Source organism: Condylura cristata, unplaced genomic scaffold (assembly GCF_000260355.1).
Source record: "Condylura cristata isolate star-nosed mole 26May11 unplaced genomic scaffold, ConCri1.0 scaffold00006, whole genome shotgun sequence".
NCBI classification, from domain to species: Eukaryota; Metazoa; Chordata; class Mammalia; order Eulipotyphla; family Talpidae; genus Condylura; species Condylura cristata.
In genome coordinates, this window is record NW_004567107.1 from 16,196,969 (window position 1) to 16,215,470 (window position 18,502).

The window sequence follows — 18,502 nt, forward strand, 5'->3', positions numbered from 1 at the left end:
TGTGTAGTGCAGATAGTTTATTTCATCAAGAACCTTGGAACCCCTGGTTGCAAGGAGTTCCAGTCAGTTGCCTTGGCTGATTCAAAGTAGATGCCATATACTAACATGCCTTGGGAGTGTTAAAGGGGCTTCTGGCAATAGAAAAACAGACAGCAGGGTTTATTGGATGGTTTTTAGCTTTATTTCCAATTTTGCGATTCATTAATCCCAGAGATTAAGGACTATCAATCCTGGGGCTTCTTGTGCTAGGCATTGTGTTAGCTGCTTTATATACCTGACTTGATTTAATCTTTAAAGCCACCCTACAATGTTGATATGATTATCTGTAATTCACAGATGAAGAAATTGAGACTCTGAGATTATTTGCCCATGGCCATTCAAGTGTGAACTAGGTTGGCTAATATTTAAACCTGGTAGTGTATGACTTTGATTCCTGGACCACTGGGGATTGGAAGGAAACCGCCAAAACAATCAGTTAACAGTTTCATACCAATATTATGGTCCAGAAAGTTTTGGGAGAAGACCCTGGAAAAAAATATGGAGCCATAGCTGTGGGTGCTATTGACTGGCCAGTGGTGACTACATCTTCTAAGACCTTGCACTTTGGCGGACTTGATGTATTTAAGGCTGAAGAGCTCCTTTCCTGGCCTTGGGATGCTTCATTTGTGGGACCAGATTCCTCATTTGCTCCATCCCTTCAGCTTCCATCATAAACTTTCAATGAAAATGAATTTGCTCAAAGAGACAGTTCCTGACTGAACCCTTCTCTTTGGATGAAAGGATATGAGTCAGGAGTCCCTTTATCTTGCCTCTTCACCTACTCCACTGAAAGTCAAGTCCAAAGGATAACTCTCTGTGCTCATAATTAGCCCAAGATTGCTACCGTGGAACCAGTGACAGACGAACACAAGTTCCTGGGAGATCCCAAGTAGCTCACAAACTGGCATGGTCTTTGACTCACCTGCTCATTAGCCCACTCATAACAGGCTCTGCAGAGCTTGGGTGTTTACCATGTGTTGTCACACAAGGAGCCACACCTCTCTGTGGCTGGACAAGCTTGCCTGGCTGGCTCCAAAGCACGGGCTGGTGTTTATTGACTAGGAAGAGTCAAGGCCTTTTCTATTACATAATGAACTGCATTAGGACTGCCATTTTCTATTTACCAGTAAAGCAATGCTGCAGTGTGAGAATGTCTGTGGCCTGATGTTCTATCTTGGGCAATTACATTGAATTTCCCAGGAACCACTCCTGTTGACATGATTTGTATGCACACCTAGGATTAAAGTCTAGTTATTATCAGAGGACAAACACCTCCTCACATAAACACAGCTAAGATGACCGACAGGACTCATAACTCAACTCCTAGGCTCTCCGAGGCACAATTTATTTTTGGTCTTGCTGTTCCCCTATCTGAATTATCTCCCTGCCATCCAGACCTAGAGACCCCACCACTGTTCTGTCCCACCCTCTTCTACTGCTCCATCTTGTCATGTCTTTATATTTCCCACAGAATCACGAAAATTTGTACTGAGGATATGGACATAAAACTCAGGAAGGCTCTTCCCACATACGGCAAGAAGTGAAATACTCTTTTCATGTAATTACCGTTTCCCCTTTAATGAAACATTATGATATGTGGCAGGAATGATAGCAAAGAAATAGGTCAAATGAAGTATGTTTCTGTTTTTTCTAGGAAGCTAATGTCACCTTGGGATTCACCAAGCTCAGAGCTTTGTGACGATGGGATCTTACATGGCGCCCCCAGACTGAGAGGTCTCTATAGCACCTGATGATGTCTTGTCAGCTCAGTTCAAGATGCCATGTGAGACCCTGAGTCTGGGTCGCTGTGAGGAGGTTGATTTTCTGACTCTAACCACAGGCCATCGGTGTGTGGTCAGTCATGATGCTTATGAATTCAGGGTTGTGTTTATTCATCACCCAGATGTGGTGAAAGAAAGGGGTTTTAAAGACCTTTGGTTAGAGGACAGCCTTCCTGCTTGGGTGGGAACTGCAGTGACTTTTCTGTTTGCACAACGCTCCAGCATTTCCTGTGAGGCAGTACTAAATACCTCGGTGGCAGGAGTCACTTGAGATACTCCTTCTTAATCACCTTTTGCCCAACATGTCTTATTACCCAGCCACAGTCCTCCCTTCTCTGTCCTTCATCAGAAAGGCAGCATAGTTGGAGAGCAGTTGAAGTTCTTCAGCTGCAACCTGCAAGAGATGCTGTGAGGCGCCATCTAGCCCATTCTGTTGGAGAACCCAGAGGAAGGTCTGATGAGGGAGATGTCACCAACCTCTAGTCCTTCACAATCCAGACAGGCTGGGGCTGTAAGATCTCAGTTTGCAGAGAACTCCAACGACTTCATCTTCCTCCTCAGAGTCATACTTGATGCATACTTCCTGCAGGCAAGAAATTAAAAATAAAGGTCACTGCATGTATGAGTATCTATATCTGTAGAATACTTAGCAGTAAACTGATGTGCTTTGTCATCTTCATACTGAAAAATCACACCAATGTATATGGATATTTCCACCAGCAATGTGTGAGAGAGCTGATGTGCCATCTGTAAACAAAATGGGTCAGTTCTGGGCCCTCCCTGGTGGTGCACTGGGTTAAAGCACAGCACTACAAAGTTATCTGCAGCCACTGTAGCACCAGTTCAATCCCCGGCTGGGGAGCTGACTCACATGGCACAGCAGACCTCTCCTGTCTTGCCCGTTGCTCCCTTCAGCAGTGGACTTCAGTAGACCTGCCCGTCTGCCCCCTATTCTCACCCCCAACATCTGGCCTATGCCCCAGCTCTTATATACATAAATAAATAAATCTTAAAAAAAAAAAAACCAAAAAACAACCACTTGACCAGTTTTATAAATGAGAGAGTAAAATAAGACGTAAAACTCACTGTGAAAAAAATCCACATTTTATCACTGGATTCTCCTTTTAGAAGGACATTTGGATCCTGCAGTTGCTTCTAAGGGCTCATTCATGTCACCCCCATCTTCTGAATACAGAAGGGAAGAAGAGGCAATAGGGAAGGAGAGAAGAGTGGCAGAGAGCAAAATATGGGAGAAGAGGGTAAAGAGGCCATTTTGTGGTAGGTTGGGATGTAGCCAAGTCTAATCAGCCAAGCAGGCGCTTTCCTATTCTCTCCCCAGTTGACTTCATCCCACCTCCATCCCACACTTATTCCCAACTAACTGTCCCATATCCAATGAACAGGGAGGGCATTTCATCATCCTGACTGTTCACGCTGTTCTCATACCTCAGACAAACTCTAGTCATGGATGTGCCTACTGTCCCCAAAATCCCATTTAGAGAGCCAGAAAAAAAGTGGTTCTTTAGCTGCAAGGGAGATTTTGAGACTTGTTTCACTGATTATTTGCAAAGGAGGAAATCACTTCAGTGAGCTCTGAGCTAATCAAACAAACAAAAACCAATCTCTGTTCTTACTACCCAAGGGATGAAACTATTGGATCAAAAATTTTAATTCTAGTGCATGTGGTTTGATCAGAGGCAGTTGTCTATGGGAAAGCTAGTGTGGCAGGTTATTGGGTTGTAGGTGCAAAAGTGGTTTTGGAGAAATCTTTCTCCTTTTCTCCTCCTTCCAAGTGGAACTGGTACCTGCACACAGATCAGGCAGACATATCAGGTGGAAGTAACTGAAACTATCTCTGGCTACTGGACAGTTTGCAGGTGAATGAACAAGACCAGAAACTCTCCTGCCTGATATAATGTGAGAGAGGCTTTTCCTCCATTTAAAAAGGGTCCTTTCTGGTGGCATAGGGGTTAAATCTCAGCGCTATCACTGCTGCAGCCTGAGTTTGATCCTCAGCCAGAGAACTAACCCACATGGCACAGCAGACCTCTCCTGTCTCGCCCTCTGCTCCCCTCAGCAGTGTATTTCAGTCAATCCTGTTTTGCTCTCCACTCTGTCTCTGGTGAATTCTCTCAATACCCCTTCCCACCAACACTCACCCCTCTCCCACCTCTGGCCTGTACCCCAGTTCTTGTATGCATAAATAAATGTTAAAAAATTAAAAGAAGACAAGTCAGCCACATCACTTAGGTTATCCAGCTTCAAGTCTAAGATCTTAGGGGTGATGCTGGTTTTCTCTAGTTCTGTTTTTAAACTCTGCAATCTATGGACTATATGCTAAAGGTAATCAGCATCACCCCGATCCTTCATATACATTAGCATGGGGGTTGAAAAGGAGGAAAAGGACAATTAGATAAGACATATTAGGGAAAAGATGCAAGTACATATATCCTTTCCTCCTCCATCTAGATAAATGTTCAGAGTTGGTTTTTTTATATGTCTTCTTTCGATTACCATCAAACCCATGCTGTATGTCCTCAGCTAGCATTCTGTCATGCTGCGATGACCCACAGCTTTATTTGCTTGTACTTGGTTTGTGTAATTTTCATTTGAACTTCCTTGGACAAAGAAGTACTGAGAGGTATAAGGTACCTTCAGACAGGCCCCTCCCTACCTCCATTGAATCCGAGCAGCTCTATTTCTGTTTGTTAATCTGTTCTAACAAGTCACTGTGGTCAACATTATAACCCTCTTTGCATCTGTTCTTGAAATGATATGCAGAGCTCCAAATGGCCAAGTGACTCAGTTTTCACAGTAGTATCACTCTCTGTGTCTACTGGAAATATTCTTTGATCGATTATTAAAACTTATTAACTGGCTGAGCTCATAGCTGTGGAAAGTAACATTAGAGTTTCACTATGTGAGTCATTACATGCATCTGTGAAAAAATGCAATAACCAACATTTCTCACCCTTGGCTGAAGTCCTATATAAGGGATATTGAAGAAACCAGATACTGGAATCACAGCAGATGCTTCAGCCCATACTCTCAAGATTTTGTCTCCTAGCCCTTGCTGTGACTGAGTCTTTAATAGATAATTTCCTGTCCTTAAGCTTGGCTGCTTCTGGGAGGCCATGATACAAGTGATACACCTAAATCCTGTGAACATTAGTCCATTTTTTTCTTAATTATAAAAGATTTTTGGTCTGAACCAATGGAATCTGTGATACTTGTATGGAGAGTGGGAAAGACAAATTGAAAGTTAGGGGGAAAAATACCTCTTCTCTCTGGTGGCACAACAGTTTAAAGTGCAGCACGGCAAAGTTGGCTGCAGCCACTACAGTGCAAGTTCGATCCCCAGCCCCGGAGATGACCCACATGGTGCAGCAGTTTTTGGTGTCTCACCTGCTGCTCACCTCAGCAGTGTACTTTGTTGATCTGCCTGTTTTCTCTCCATTCTGTCTCTGGTGAATCGTCTCACCCCCCACACCTCTCACCCCCTGTACCTCTGGCCTGTACCCCAGTTCTGTTGGGTCCCAGCCAGGATGAGCCTCCCCAACCACCCCCGGAGCTTAAGCACAAGATCATAACAGGAAGAAGACATCTTGCCACTTGTGTGAGTGGCTTAACTGATTAATATCCACCCTGACCGCAGTAGCACACGTGAGGGAGATTTCCTCCTGCCCCCAGGCCAACATCCTGGGATTAAGGGTATAAAAGGGAGGCTGGAAAGGATAAGAGAGAGAGAGAACATTTTGCTGCAACCATCTACGTGTGCTGACTCTTCAACCTCAATGTGTCCCCCACACAGACTCGTATCCCTGCCATGCGGGCGCAGCACAGTTCTGTTTGCATAAATAAATAGATCTTTAAAAAAAATCTCTTCAGGGAAGACTAACCTCTCCAAGGGAAGTAGTCCATGTAATCAACCTACACCCAGGCACCTCGTTGTCCTCCTGTGTGATACCTTTATGTCTTGGACTTTGTATCAGTTTTATCACCAGCAAATGAGACTTCAGTCATGGTAGACAGGCCAGCCTTGGGGGGGGAACCCATGTTCTTGAGATGTGCAAAACCCTCTACTGCAGTGGGGATCGTTGTGGTGTATTCACATGAAACAGTCTCACATACCTTGATAAGTTCAACAAACTTATCAAGGTAGAAACTAGATCTTTCTGTCAACAAACCAGTTTTTGTCTTAACTCCTTAACACCTAACCAGACCATGAGTCATTTCCCATGAATCCCCATTGTACAGTCCCCAAAATCAATGATGAAGGGCCACACCTGGAGCCATCTTGCTTCTTAGGCTAAGTGGACTCTACAGTATGGCATTTTAAAGTTCTGCCCTGGGGAATTTCCCTGTCTCCCCAGTAGTTCTCCCACTGGTGAGGGAGCCTAAGACAAGTATTTTGCCTCCTGCTGGTGCCAGAACACCATGCAGAGATATCTGCATTGGGTCTTGTTATAACCTTGAGGTTATAGGTATGTGTCAAGGAAGAACAGACAGCCTGAGAGTTATTCTGAGAGTGAGTTAGCTGATCTTGTGACCTGCTTGTGCCTTCAGGATATTTGGATGGGTAGTTGCTAAATATGCTTGACAGATGATCAGATAACATATAATTCACAATGGACCATTTACATAGATTCTTGGTATCTATGAAGAGGAATCCAATCTCTGTTACCACAAACAAGGCGTGACTACTTATCTTAATCCCCAGACCTATGAGAGATTTATATTTAATGAGAGCAACCCCCTGTATCTGCATGGATATATCATTAATTTCAGGTGCTATTGTATTTTGCCTGCTGCAGCCTGGCCTCCAAGTCTGATATTATCTAATGCCAGCATTGTGTCCCATAGACAAGGCAGGAAGCAAGCATGGACTCAATGATGGTAATTGCCAATTACAATAGATACCACACCTCTGGTGGTTAATTGTGATGTCTGAGCTTGCTTGAATGCCTTGCCTCCAACCCATCACCCTTATTGGAGTCAGGGACACTAATTGAGTACAGCTAATATGTCTCATGGGCTTCCTTGCAATTTACAGATTCTGCCTCCCCCTACACAAACATGTTTCTCTATGGGTTGGTGATATGAGTGTATTTTTCGTCTTATCGAGGTAGAGAGTGTGAATGACGTGATAAATTTCCAAAATTCTTGTCATCCTGTCTTTCTATTCTTCCCTTTCTGTTATACTCAGGAATTTCTGGATTTTTGGCTTCACTTAATAAGGATCATCTGTGAGTCAATTTCTAATCAGCCGACTGTATCCCTTCTACTTCCCTATTTTTTTCTGTCACGTTTCCTACATTTCAGTTAACTTAAAATTGTTACAGGACAGGGACAGAGGGACCCCTGAAGCCCCAAACCTGCCTGCTCTATGTGGGTTCTGCCATCCACCGCATCAAGACATAACATACAAAACTTTAGTGAAAAGGGACTTTAATACAGTGAGTATACAATACAGAAGACAAAGAATGTAATGTCTACATCAAACACCTGAAGTTACCCATCCCCTCGTGGGCAAAAGTCAAGCCAAAAGGGATTGATCCAAAGCAAGGCCCGAAAGCCTGCCACAAGATTAAAGCACCTTCTGGCTGGGACCCATGGAAAAGGGTCAGAAATGGCCAGACAAATCTGGGAGGAAAAGAGAAAAATCAAAATCAATATAAACACTGTCATAGTCACCTCCCTACAGGTCTCTCACCCACATCTGCCTTAACCAGTCCAGGGTCAGGAAACAAGCACGGTTTCTTCATCACATGCTTGCTGCTCCATGTGGCTTCCTCAGGTCTCCTTCTTGTTCTCCATTCAGCTTCCTTCTTTTCTTCTCCTCCTCTGATTCCTTCTCTTCTCTCCTTTTTCTCTGCTCAGCTCCACCTTCCTTCTGGGTGGGCAGGGAACCTGGAACTTCCCCTTTTCCTAGGGACCACCCTGTTACAAAATTTGAGCCAAAGTTATTGAAAGTTCTATACTAATCTAATCGGATTCACAAATTTTATTATTCCATGAATGCTAGTATCCATTTAGTTTACGAAAATACAGGTTCTTATTCCCACCATGCTTGCATGTATTCTTTGTCTTTGCTCAGGCGTAGATTATTTTCTTGGGTACTTTCTTGACTTCATGAGTGAGTGTAGGACATATGAAGACTGGCCAGGCTTCTACACTGCTGGCCTCTGTGGCTAACACCTGTGGCTTTGATGATGCTAGTGCAGGAGCACTTGGGAGCATGGCTTGGGGTGCGCATGCCTGGTCACGGACACCTGGGGTATGGTGTGGGCATGCGTGAATGGGCACACCTGGGCCTGGAGGTTGTCAATATAAGGGCAGCATCACGGAGGAAACTGGCTGCTAAAAGAGTGGGCGGTGGGGCCGCTGTGAGGGGAGGCGGGTGGCTACACCACAACACCAGAGAAAGTGGGAGAGCCAACAGAGATTCTCAGGGGTTGGGTCTGCCCAAGTTGCTGTCTCTCTTCTGTTTTGTTTCCCCTCACCTGTGGCGCTAAGGCTGGCTCTGAGTTTCTTCTTTGAAGCTGCCTGAACCTGTGGTGAACCCGCCTGGCCTCTGGTGGTTATAAATCAGTGATCCCCTTTCTGAAATTTTCTGCGAAGAGACTTTCGCAATACCATCTTGGCTGAATGCAAGGCTTGCAGATCATAATCCAGTTTCTCTCTCGACGTCTTATAGGCATCTTGCCTTTGTCTCCCAAGAGTCTCCAGTATTACTGAGAGTTCAGTGATGCTCAAAGTCTCTTTCCTTTTATCAACAACTTGTGCTTTCTGGCTGATGAGTTAAATTTCTCCTTGAACTTCACCTTTTAAAGGATACCGGTCTTTTTTCACTAAGCATAACCAGGGGTTGGGGGGGGGGGTTCCTTTACATTTAAACAATCTAGTTCTTTAGTTTTCTACTGTTTTCCTTTCTCTTCCTGGATCTCCTATTACCAGGCATATTAAGTCTCCACCAATTGGTCTGCTAGATCTTGCAACTGTGCATTTCAGTTTTGTTTTGCTCTGGGTTATTGGGACAACCCCAATAACCCCTAGAAGTAATCATTCTCCTCACTTTCTACAATGAATTTCTAAATTTAGAAATCATGCTTTTGAGTTCCATAATTTCATTTTTTTATCCTCTAATTCTACCTTAAAAGTTCTTACGTTTTTCCCTCATTATGCTCTAATTGAATCTGTTTTCCCCATGTATTCTCTCTCTACCTACACTTTCTGGCTTGATCTCTTTCCTGAAAATTCTATGCTCTTTGTTTGCAATCTCTCTTGCCTGATAATTTGGAAACTCAGCTGTCTGAACCCCTTGGCAGTGGTGGACTAAACTCAACTGTCTTGTGGGCCAGCAGTAACTGAAACAAGAAGTCCGGTTTTTCCCATTGAGGCTTTTTGAGGTTGGCATCTCAGCTGTCAGGTGCAAAAAAGTGAAACCTTTCTAATGCAGCTGGCATTATTAGAATCCTGTCAGTTTCTCCCAAAGATGATCCTGGTAAGGAGGTAAAACACTCAGATTTGGATGTCCTCCGCAGTCGTGACTGAATCCTTAGTGGTGTCTGTAATCTTCCTTCGGTGACTGAGTTCTAACTGGGAGGGTGGGAGTTAAAAGTGACAACCTAGGCTGGCACTTCCCAGAGTTACTAACATCTGGGCAGTGCAGCCTGGCTGGGCACATCACTGGGACAATGGAGGAGAGACTTCCTGTATCCAGGCAGCAGCTTGTTGCCGTCTCATTAGATAGAGCTGTGGTTCACTTCCCCACACGCTCCCCTCCCCCTTGGGATCACCCAAGAAAACGAAGTAAAATGTTAAGTTCCAGTTGCCCTCGTGACCGAATCCCAAATTGAAATTTCTAAGGAAAAAAAAAAAAAACTTCGGACAAGGTTTCCTAAGTTTATTTTCCATTCCCAGATCTCTGCCCATCAATCCTGAGTTCCCTTGTGGGACTCTGTGTGCTCTGAAAACCTCTGTGATGACATTTGTCCTGGGCCACTATTTGGTTCCTGGTCACAATTCCAATGTGTGGGGCGACCTACAGACGATCTGCTGAATGTCAGAATCAAACCCAGTTCTGCAGCATGAGATGGCACCAGATCCTCCAGGCTAAGAGCTCAGTCCTGCAAGGCAACAGTTGCAGCTCTTTCAGATACCATCACAAGTCCAGGTTGCCACCTGATAAGACTTAAGTCCAATAAATTTGCTAGAACTGCTTCCAAAACATAGAGCAACATTTCACTTACGAGATTACTGATTTATTGTAAAGGATTTTACTCAGGGATTTTACTCAGGGAAGGGCCAGATGGAGAACTGCGAAGGGCAGGCTTGGGAGAGCTTCAGTTTCCACCGTCTCTGAGCTTACCTTCTTCACAAATCTCCCCAAACCAGCAGGCAGCTCCTGGAACTGTCTCCTTTTGGATTTTCAAGGAGGCCTCACTTCAGGGCCTGGTTGATGAGATCATTGACTGTTGTCCTTCTCCCCTCTCTGGAGATGGAAAGTTTATTTTTTTTTTTTTAAGATTTATGTGTGCATGCAGAACTGGGGTACAGACCAAAGGTGCAGGGGCGGTGAGAGATTCACCAGAGACAGTGGGGAGCAGACAGGTAGATGGACCAAGTACACTGCTGAGGGGAGCAGTGGGTAGGTCAGTCTGGTCACCTCCAGGGCAGGCGGGGATGAATTCTTGCGGAAGTGGCTTATGCTTCTTAGTGCTGTGCTTTAACCGCTGCGGAGGGCCTGGAGATGGAAAGTTTTACCCCTCTAATCACAAGGTGGGAGTTTCCTGGCAACCAGCTCCCCAACTTAGGTGTTCCCAAGTCACCTCACTGATATAACAAAAGACATCTTTATTAGCTCCTTCTCTGAGACATTCTTGGGGATTCAGGAAACTTGTTCCAGAAACAGCTACCAAGATGAAATATGTTTCTAATTACAAATCATAATAGTTACTTTGCCTAGATCAACAAAATGACATCCTAGAAGCTCAGCTTCAACCTTCCTTGCTCCCACCTCCACTTCTCTGTCCTTTAGGGTAAAATCCATCTTCCTGGTGATGCACCACCACAGAAGTATTCCTCAGTGTTCTGGAAGTTACTTGCAGCAGAATCTCAGGCAAGTTTATAAAGGTTTAGAGTTCTTGGCTTCATCACATGAGTGTAGGATTGTGTAACTGGCATTTCAACTACCTTTAATTCATACTACAGTTGAAGAGTGATGGTCGCTACAAAGCAACATGAAAGAAATTCCCTTTCAGATGACTGTGTCTAGAAAGGCTTCAGGTGCTTCCCTGCTTCTCCCACCTGTGTGTCCTCCCCAACCTCTCAGTTCTCACCTGGTTTTAAGTGCCCTGTAGGGTAATGCTGAGGAAACTGTCTTTGAATTATACAGAATCAATTGTCCAGCAAAAGAACAGTAACTGGAAACCTTCCAGCAAGGTAAAATCCTTCAATTGTTGCTTATGTTATTTTTTTTTAATATTTTATCTTTTTATACAAGAACTGGGTTACAGACCGGAGATGTGTGAGAGGATTCACCAGAGACAGAGTAGGGACCAGAATAGGTGGATCTACTGACATACACTGCTGAGGGGAGCAGTGGGTAGGTCAGGAGAGGTCTGCTGTGCCATGTGGGTCACCTCCCTGCCCAGGGATTGAACTCATATTGCAGTGGCTGCTGAGAGCTTGATAGTACTGAGACTTTAATTCCTGCATCATCCAGGAGGCCCCCGGTTGTAGCCTATGTTATGGGTGTATCTCAGTCCACACAGTGTGTGCAAAGTTTTTATTTTTTTCTATTTTGTGAGTGGCACATTCTCTCAGTCTTCGGATTCTGTAAGACTGAGGGCCTAGGCAATGAAATCTCGCCAGGCTTTGCAGTTTAACTCATTAGCTCTAACATTTTGGATAGTATTATATGGGCTATGTTTACCACAGTTCAAAGAGACCTGATTGATTTTTCTCCTTGAACGCTACAATAGTTACTCTGAATCAAGTTTCCCTATAAAAAGATCATGCAATCCTCTCCATCAGATGCTGAACAATTCTTCAAGTCTTTGTTGATGGGTCTGGACTTTCATTTTCAGGAACTATAGCCTAGCAATGGAGATCCTTGGCTAATAACTAAGAACACTAAGCTTTTACTGAGCCTGTGACTCTATGCATTATCTTCTTTAATTTTCACATAGTTAGATATGCATTATCTTCTTTAATTTTCACATAGTTAGATAACATGGTATCCATTGAGGCACAGAGAGGTTGTCCAGAAAGTAAGTAGTGACTCTGGAAAGGAACCCAAGCATCTTGGCTCCACCGTCCACACTCCTAGCCATTATATAATTACTTCTAGGCACAGGACTGACTACAGGCTTGCATGTCTTTATTTATTCATTTAATTCCTTCAATAAAATACACTTCATGTCAGGTCCTAAGTGCTTGGGACACAAAGATGAGTTATTCATGGAGTAATGATTATTCCAATCCAATGATGAACACAAATAACTAAAGAGGCAATTAACATACAAGAATTTGAGTGCTAGGGGAGGGGTGAGGGATCACTCTGTGGGGGCAAACATGGGCTATGGAACCCATGGACAGAAGGTCATGCATGGGGTGCTGGTGTCTGAGCCCCTGGGGCACAGCGGGGGTTAGTGAGATGAACTGGGGGACTTAACTGAGGAAGCAATGTGTGTGGAGCAGGAAGCTTAATAGGAGGAGGGTTGATATGAGTGGGTCAGGGGAAGAGAGGAGGCTTGGGGTGGGGGATGAAGCTGGAGGAGTTGATTGGGTCCTGGCCTAAAATGGCTTCTCTGCCATAAGAAAAACCTGACTTTATTCTGAAGGTAACATCAAGCCATTTAAGTCTTCAGAGAAGGAAGAGGGTCAGGTTTTCATTATTGAAGAGAATTAACTGTGGCCACAGGAGAGAGGGCCTGGCTGGAGCTCTGCCCTCGGGTCACGGAGGCCTGATTTCAATTGGCACATTTGCTACAAACTGCTGCCCAACAATACATTCGGGCAGAAAAAAGCCTGAAAAGAATTGTTTCCATAAGCTGGTCCTTTAATAAACAGGAAATGCTTTCAAGTTGAAAAAGAAAAAAGAATTATGAAAATGCTATGTGCATCTCTGGTGTCAATGACCCAAACTGACATAAAAAGATGGAGAAAATATGAAAAAACTTGCATCCTGCAAGTTTTATGGATACATTCTTTTCAAACTTTCTAGAAACAATTCGTAGCTGAATAAAACTTTTCTAGAGCATAAAAGGAGTTGCTTAGTTGACTTTGCAGTTCAGTTAGCTTCACTATTAAATCGTAGGCTAAAGGGCTTCTTCTGCTCTCCCACCATCGGCTTCTAAGACTGGCAGCTGTGTTCTCGCCCGTGTGCCTGGTTGTAGACACCTGGGGTATGGTGTAGGCAGGTGAGTGAGCACACCTGGGCCTGAGGCTGGTCTATGTAGAGAGCTAAGTGACGACAGAGAGCCCAAAGAGTGAAGATTTGCTGGGGGATAGGGGCTTGCCAGCTTCCCGGGCCCATGGCCTCCTGGCTCCCCGGCTCCCCGCCTCCCCGACATCTCCCCCCTGACCACCCCCCACTTGCTTGCTCACAATTGGTCTAGAGACCACTAGGGCTTCTTGCCCTTCCCTGACCTGGGAATCCCACTTTATTTCTGTCCCTTTTCTCCTCAATAAACTTTTTCTTTCTCTAAAAAACAACAAAAAGTAGAAAGACCATTCAAGCCAGAAAAAACTACTGAAAGCACCTAGAATCTCCTTCATCCTGCCATAGTCGATGGAGAGCCTGTTCTGTGCTTGCTGGCATTAAACTAGTTCCTAAACTATTCTAGCAGATAAAGTTCAAGACTGTATTGAAGAAGAAATACCCATAGGTCTCAAGTAAGCTTTATGCCAAAAATGTAAATGTATAAAACCCCAGAAAATGCCGTTACTTCAAATGGTTGTGTTTCTACAAAAGGGAGGTAAGTCACATTTGGGGACATTGCTTATAGGCCATTGTACTGCCCAAGTGCTAACCAGTTATTCTAAGCCTCCCCTCTGTCGTAGGGAACACCCTAAATTAAGTTTTAGAAGAGTATTCTGTTTGGTAATGAAAATTGTTCTATTTTGTTGAAAAGAGGTGTAGAGTAAGGCCCTCCCTGATGGTGGAAGGGTTAACTCTCAGCATTGTGAAGCTATCGCCAGCCACTGTAGTATGAGCCTCATCCCCAGTCAGGGAGCTGGCCCACATGGCGCAGCAGACCTCTCCTGACCCTTCTGCTGCTCCTCTCAGCAGTGTACTTCGTCAGCCGACCTGTTCTGCTCACCACTCTGTCTCTGGTGAATCCTCTCACCCACCACACTCTGGCCTATACCCCAGCTCTGTAAGCATAAATAAATCTTAAAAAAAAAAAAAAAAAAAAAGACCAAATGGCTACCAAGTCCAGGTGAATAAAAAGGTAGAAGTAGCTAGCAGACAGATGAAATGAAACAGCTGGTGTCCAGGACTGTGCAGAGGGCCTGTGCTGTGTGTGCAAGGGAGGAAAAGCAGGGAAGGACAGAGCCCAACTGAGACAGAGAAAGTGCAAACAGAGGGAAGGAGCGGAACTTTGCAGAGAGCAAGGAGGCTCTGGCTCAGGAGAACAGAGGCATCTTCACTGCCCAGCCGAGTACCGCAGAGGAGCTTGGGGTTAGAAAAGCCAGTGTGAGAGATTAGCCTCTAGGTGAATATGGATAAAATGGAAAGATAAGAAGCAAATAAATAGGCAAAGTAAAAAGGGGCAGGCTGTGGCTAGGGCGGGGGAGACCAGAACTCCCTAATTCCTGGGACTGACTGCAGCTAGAAAGCAAACTTACCCTCCATCATATTTCTGGCTTGTATCTTTAATTCATCATCCTTCTTCAGTCTCGGACTACTGGGCCCTTGGTAGAAAATGTGCCACTGCTGCAGTTTCCCAGTAGCTTGGCCCAACGCTTGTGTTTCTTCACAGGCTCTTTAACCCAAATAATGTGATTTCTGTTCTTTTTGCTCTATAAATTGGCTTTCTAGAAGCCACCTTTCTTAAAACATTACTCCTGGCACTAGAGTCCGACGGCCACACCCTCAGGCTCAGGGGCAACTTCTGGCTCTATCTGAAAGTCCCACCCTTTTCTCTTTCCGCTGAGCAGTGTACAGTAAGGCAACATGTGTAAAAAGTCATGGTCTTTGCATGGTGAGGCCTCACTCATGGTGATGCCAGACAACACCCAGGGGCCGAGCCTACACCGAGAGGCACTGCAGGGAACTGGCAGCGAACCCCTCTCTCAACCAGTTCCTTCTTGAAATTTCTACATCACAGTGACACTCCTTTCACTACCCCTTATTTGAAAGAAGCTCACTAGCCATCTCTATGCTTTTGACGCCCCCCTCACCCACTCCACTCCATCCCCAGGGTACGCGGTTCCAAACAGCTGCAGGAAGATGAAAGGAGCTGCCCAGAGCCCATTCAAAGGCCTCCATCTGAACCCCCTATTTGGCAGAGTGTGCTCCTGGATGCTGTATCCTCTAAGTAGGGTCCCCTGAGATTCTGCCCTTAGCCCTATTCACTCACTTTCCATCTTTATCACATCCACTGTCTTCAACTGTCACACCAATGGAAATGACACCCAAGCCCCTGCTCCGGAATGTAGTTCTTTCCTATGTTTCCAAACTGCATCAGTAGCTTCTAAACTTCTCCAGCATCCTGTCTATGCTTCCTTGGCTGGCTTGGTGATGGAAATCAGAAGTGCTAAGGCTGATGACAAAGATAAGGAAGCAAAGTAGAAACACGGTGGCATGGGCAGGTGTGGAGTCCACAGGCGAGGGTGGTCTAGATTCCCTCCAGTCCTGGATAGAAACATCCTCAAATTGTTTAGCTAATTACAAGTCCATGCTGTTAACACAGATGTCCTGATGACTAATAGTCTAAATACCACAGCCACTCTAAACTGCTCCATGAAGACTCAGTCTCTGCCAGTCTCACCCAAGATGCAAAGAGCTTGGCCTATTTTGGTTCTCAGACAACTACTTGGCTTAAGAAACTATTAAAATGCTTTCTTTTTCCTTTTTTTGGTTTATGCACAGTGTTGACAAAGTGATTTTAAACTATCTTGCAGATGTAAATATTTCAATTCACTCAACTAAATGCTTATCACTGCTCTGCTTACCACTGTGCAGTGTTTTCTTTCCAACAAAATGAAGTTCATGTAGCCATAAACTTGAAGCTGAAATGAATACGCAATTCAAATACTATAACCTAACAAACATTAGCAGGAAGTCTGAACTATTTCCTTCCACATGGACTCCATCCTGTGGTAGGCTTTAATCTTCTCTCCAAAGCTTTGAAAGCACTGTACTTTAAATAGCTTTTTAATTTTTGTGCTTGTTCTGCAGGTGTGGGTCTGGTGCTCTAGAACAACTTTTGAGTTGGCTATATAGAAGGTTACTAAAACTATGTTTTTTGGTTTTTTTTTCATTTTAGTGTTTTTAACAAGTTGTAAATGTGTTATAGGGAGAAGTTTAAACAAGACAGATAACAGCAGTCTGGCCAGACACACACAGGGAACCCTGGCTCAGCCACAACTGTCCACCTGACCCTGGGGATCACCCCATTCACAGGAGTTGACCGTTCGTTGGTCATTTCTTAAACATTAGGGTTAGAAGGGTACTTGGTAAGCTAGGGGGAATGAGCTTGTGTACAGGGTGGGTGCTAGGAGTGGGGGCTACAGCTAGCCTCTCTGGTTCTTGTACCCCTGTAATTTTTTTCCCTGGTTAGGAGGACCCTGCTGTCATGGCCTGGTAATAAACAGGCCTGGGAACCTAGCATGTGGGGTGCATTCTCCAGCAAAAAAAAAAAGCCCTCTACTCCTTACTTTGGGCCTGCCTTTCCTAGCCAGCGGTTAAGATCTAGAAGGTTGAGTTTGGGTTGTGAGCCAGGACTGGAGGACAGAGGGCCCACTTCATTTTTTCTTTTCTTTTGCAAACATGAATGGGGTGTGGGCCAGAGTTATGGGGGAAAGTGAGAAGATTCACCAAAGACAGAGTGGGGAGCAGAACAGGCAGATCTACTGAGATACACTGCTGAGGAGAGCAGCAGGTGACACAGGAGAGGTCTGCTGCTCCATGTGGGTCACCTCCAGGGCGGGGATCAAATTCAAGCCATTGTGACTAATGCTGAGACTTTAACCCCTGTGCCACCAGGGAGCCCCCACCCCTGCATCAAGGTCAAACCTCACACCAAAATACTTAATCTTGTGGGGAGGTCCAGGCAGTGGTATTTTTAAAAAGTTGTCCAAGTGACTCTAGGGTGCAGCCAACATAGTGAAGTCCAACTTTAAGTCCTAACTCTGCCTAGACTTCAAGCATTACAGCGACAGAATTCTTCTATTAATTCCAATAGGACAGATGGAACATGTTAATTGTTTACCAAAATATGAAAGGAAAGAGTGTCAACAAAAACACATTATTGCTGATGTTTTTATTGTATTCAAAGTTTTATTTTTTTGAACAAAAACTTAAAAGACAATGATTTTAAATAATAAAAACATGGTATACTCTAGGTACTCATTGGTTTTTTAAACAGACAGTTAATTAAATTTGGACTCCTACAGTTCTGTTGTGAGACCTTCCGTTTTTATATTATTTCTTACCATTTTATCATCGTTCTAAACTTGCTAAACAATGACTCGCTCTGCTTACGTGAAGCTTCATTTGAAGGAAACACTTCACACTACCACATAAAACACACATACAGAACAGTCACTTCTTTATATTTACAAGACACAAGAAGTCTGTCCAGCCATTTTGGTTTCGTCGTTATACTACCCACACTGAGATCAGCAAACGGCTAATACGCACGGCTTCACATCAGCAGTGCATAGGATGGCGTCAACCAAACTTCATTAAACAAACCAACATATGACAAACATGATCAGCGAAATTGAATTTGTATAATCATGATTGAAAATATAAACATCGTGGGTCACAACTAGACTGGTTTTCACTGTGCAACTTTCCTCAGGAAACATTACCCATTTCACATAGACAGAAATCTGCATCCAAGCCTTTGTTCAAGAAGAATGCCCTTCAAACAAATTCATCATAAGGCAAAAAGGAAAAAAAAAAGAAGAAAAGCAGTTTGGCCCAGGGAGAGGCTTATAGACAATGTGTATAGGGAGTATATACACATTTATCGATCTATTGCGATTTAAACCAAGAATATAGTTGTCAGACAATTAAATGAATTGGCTCAGTGAGTGAAAAAGTATCCTTTTTTATAAATACAGTATTATTGCTAATATGCTACACGTTATGCTCTGACATGGAAACTGTAGAACTCAGATGCTAAAGCTGCCATTCTGCCAGCGTCAGCCCCGTGGCAGGCGTCCCACAGACGGCCAGCCAGCGATTCTGAGGAAAAGCTCCACTACAAGGAAAATGAAAGGCCTATGCACTGTCCCTTACATTTTTGCCTCTTAAAAACAAAACAAGTCCAGTTCACCACAAGGTAAGCACAACCTGGCAAGCAGCTCAGCAGCATGACGGGGAGAGAAGAGTGAAATCAGCATGCATTTACAGCCAGCACTGATCTAGTCTATCTTGTAGTACAAACTGGAATACAAAAATCCAATTTAAATAAGACTAGACTAACCGTAATAGTAAA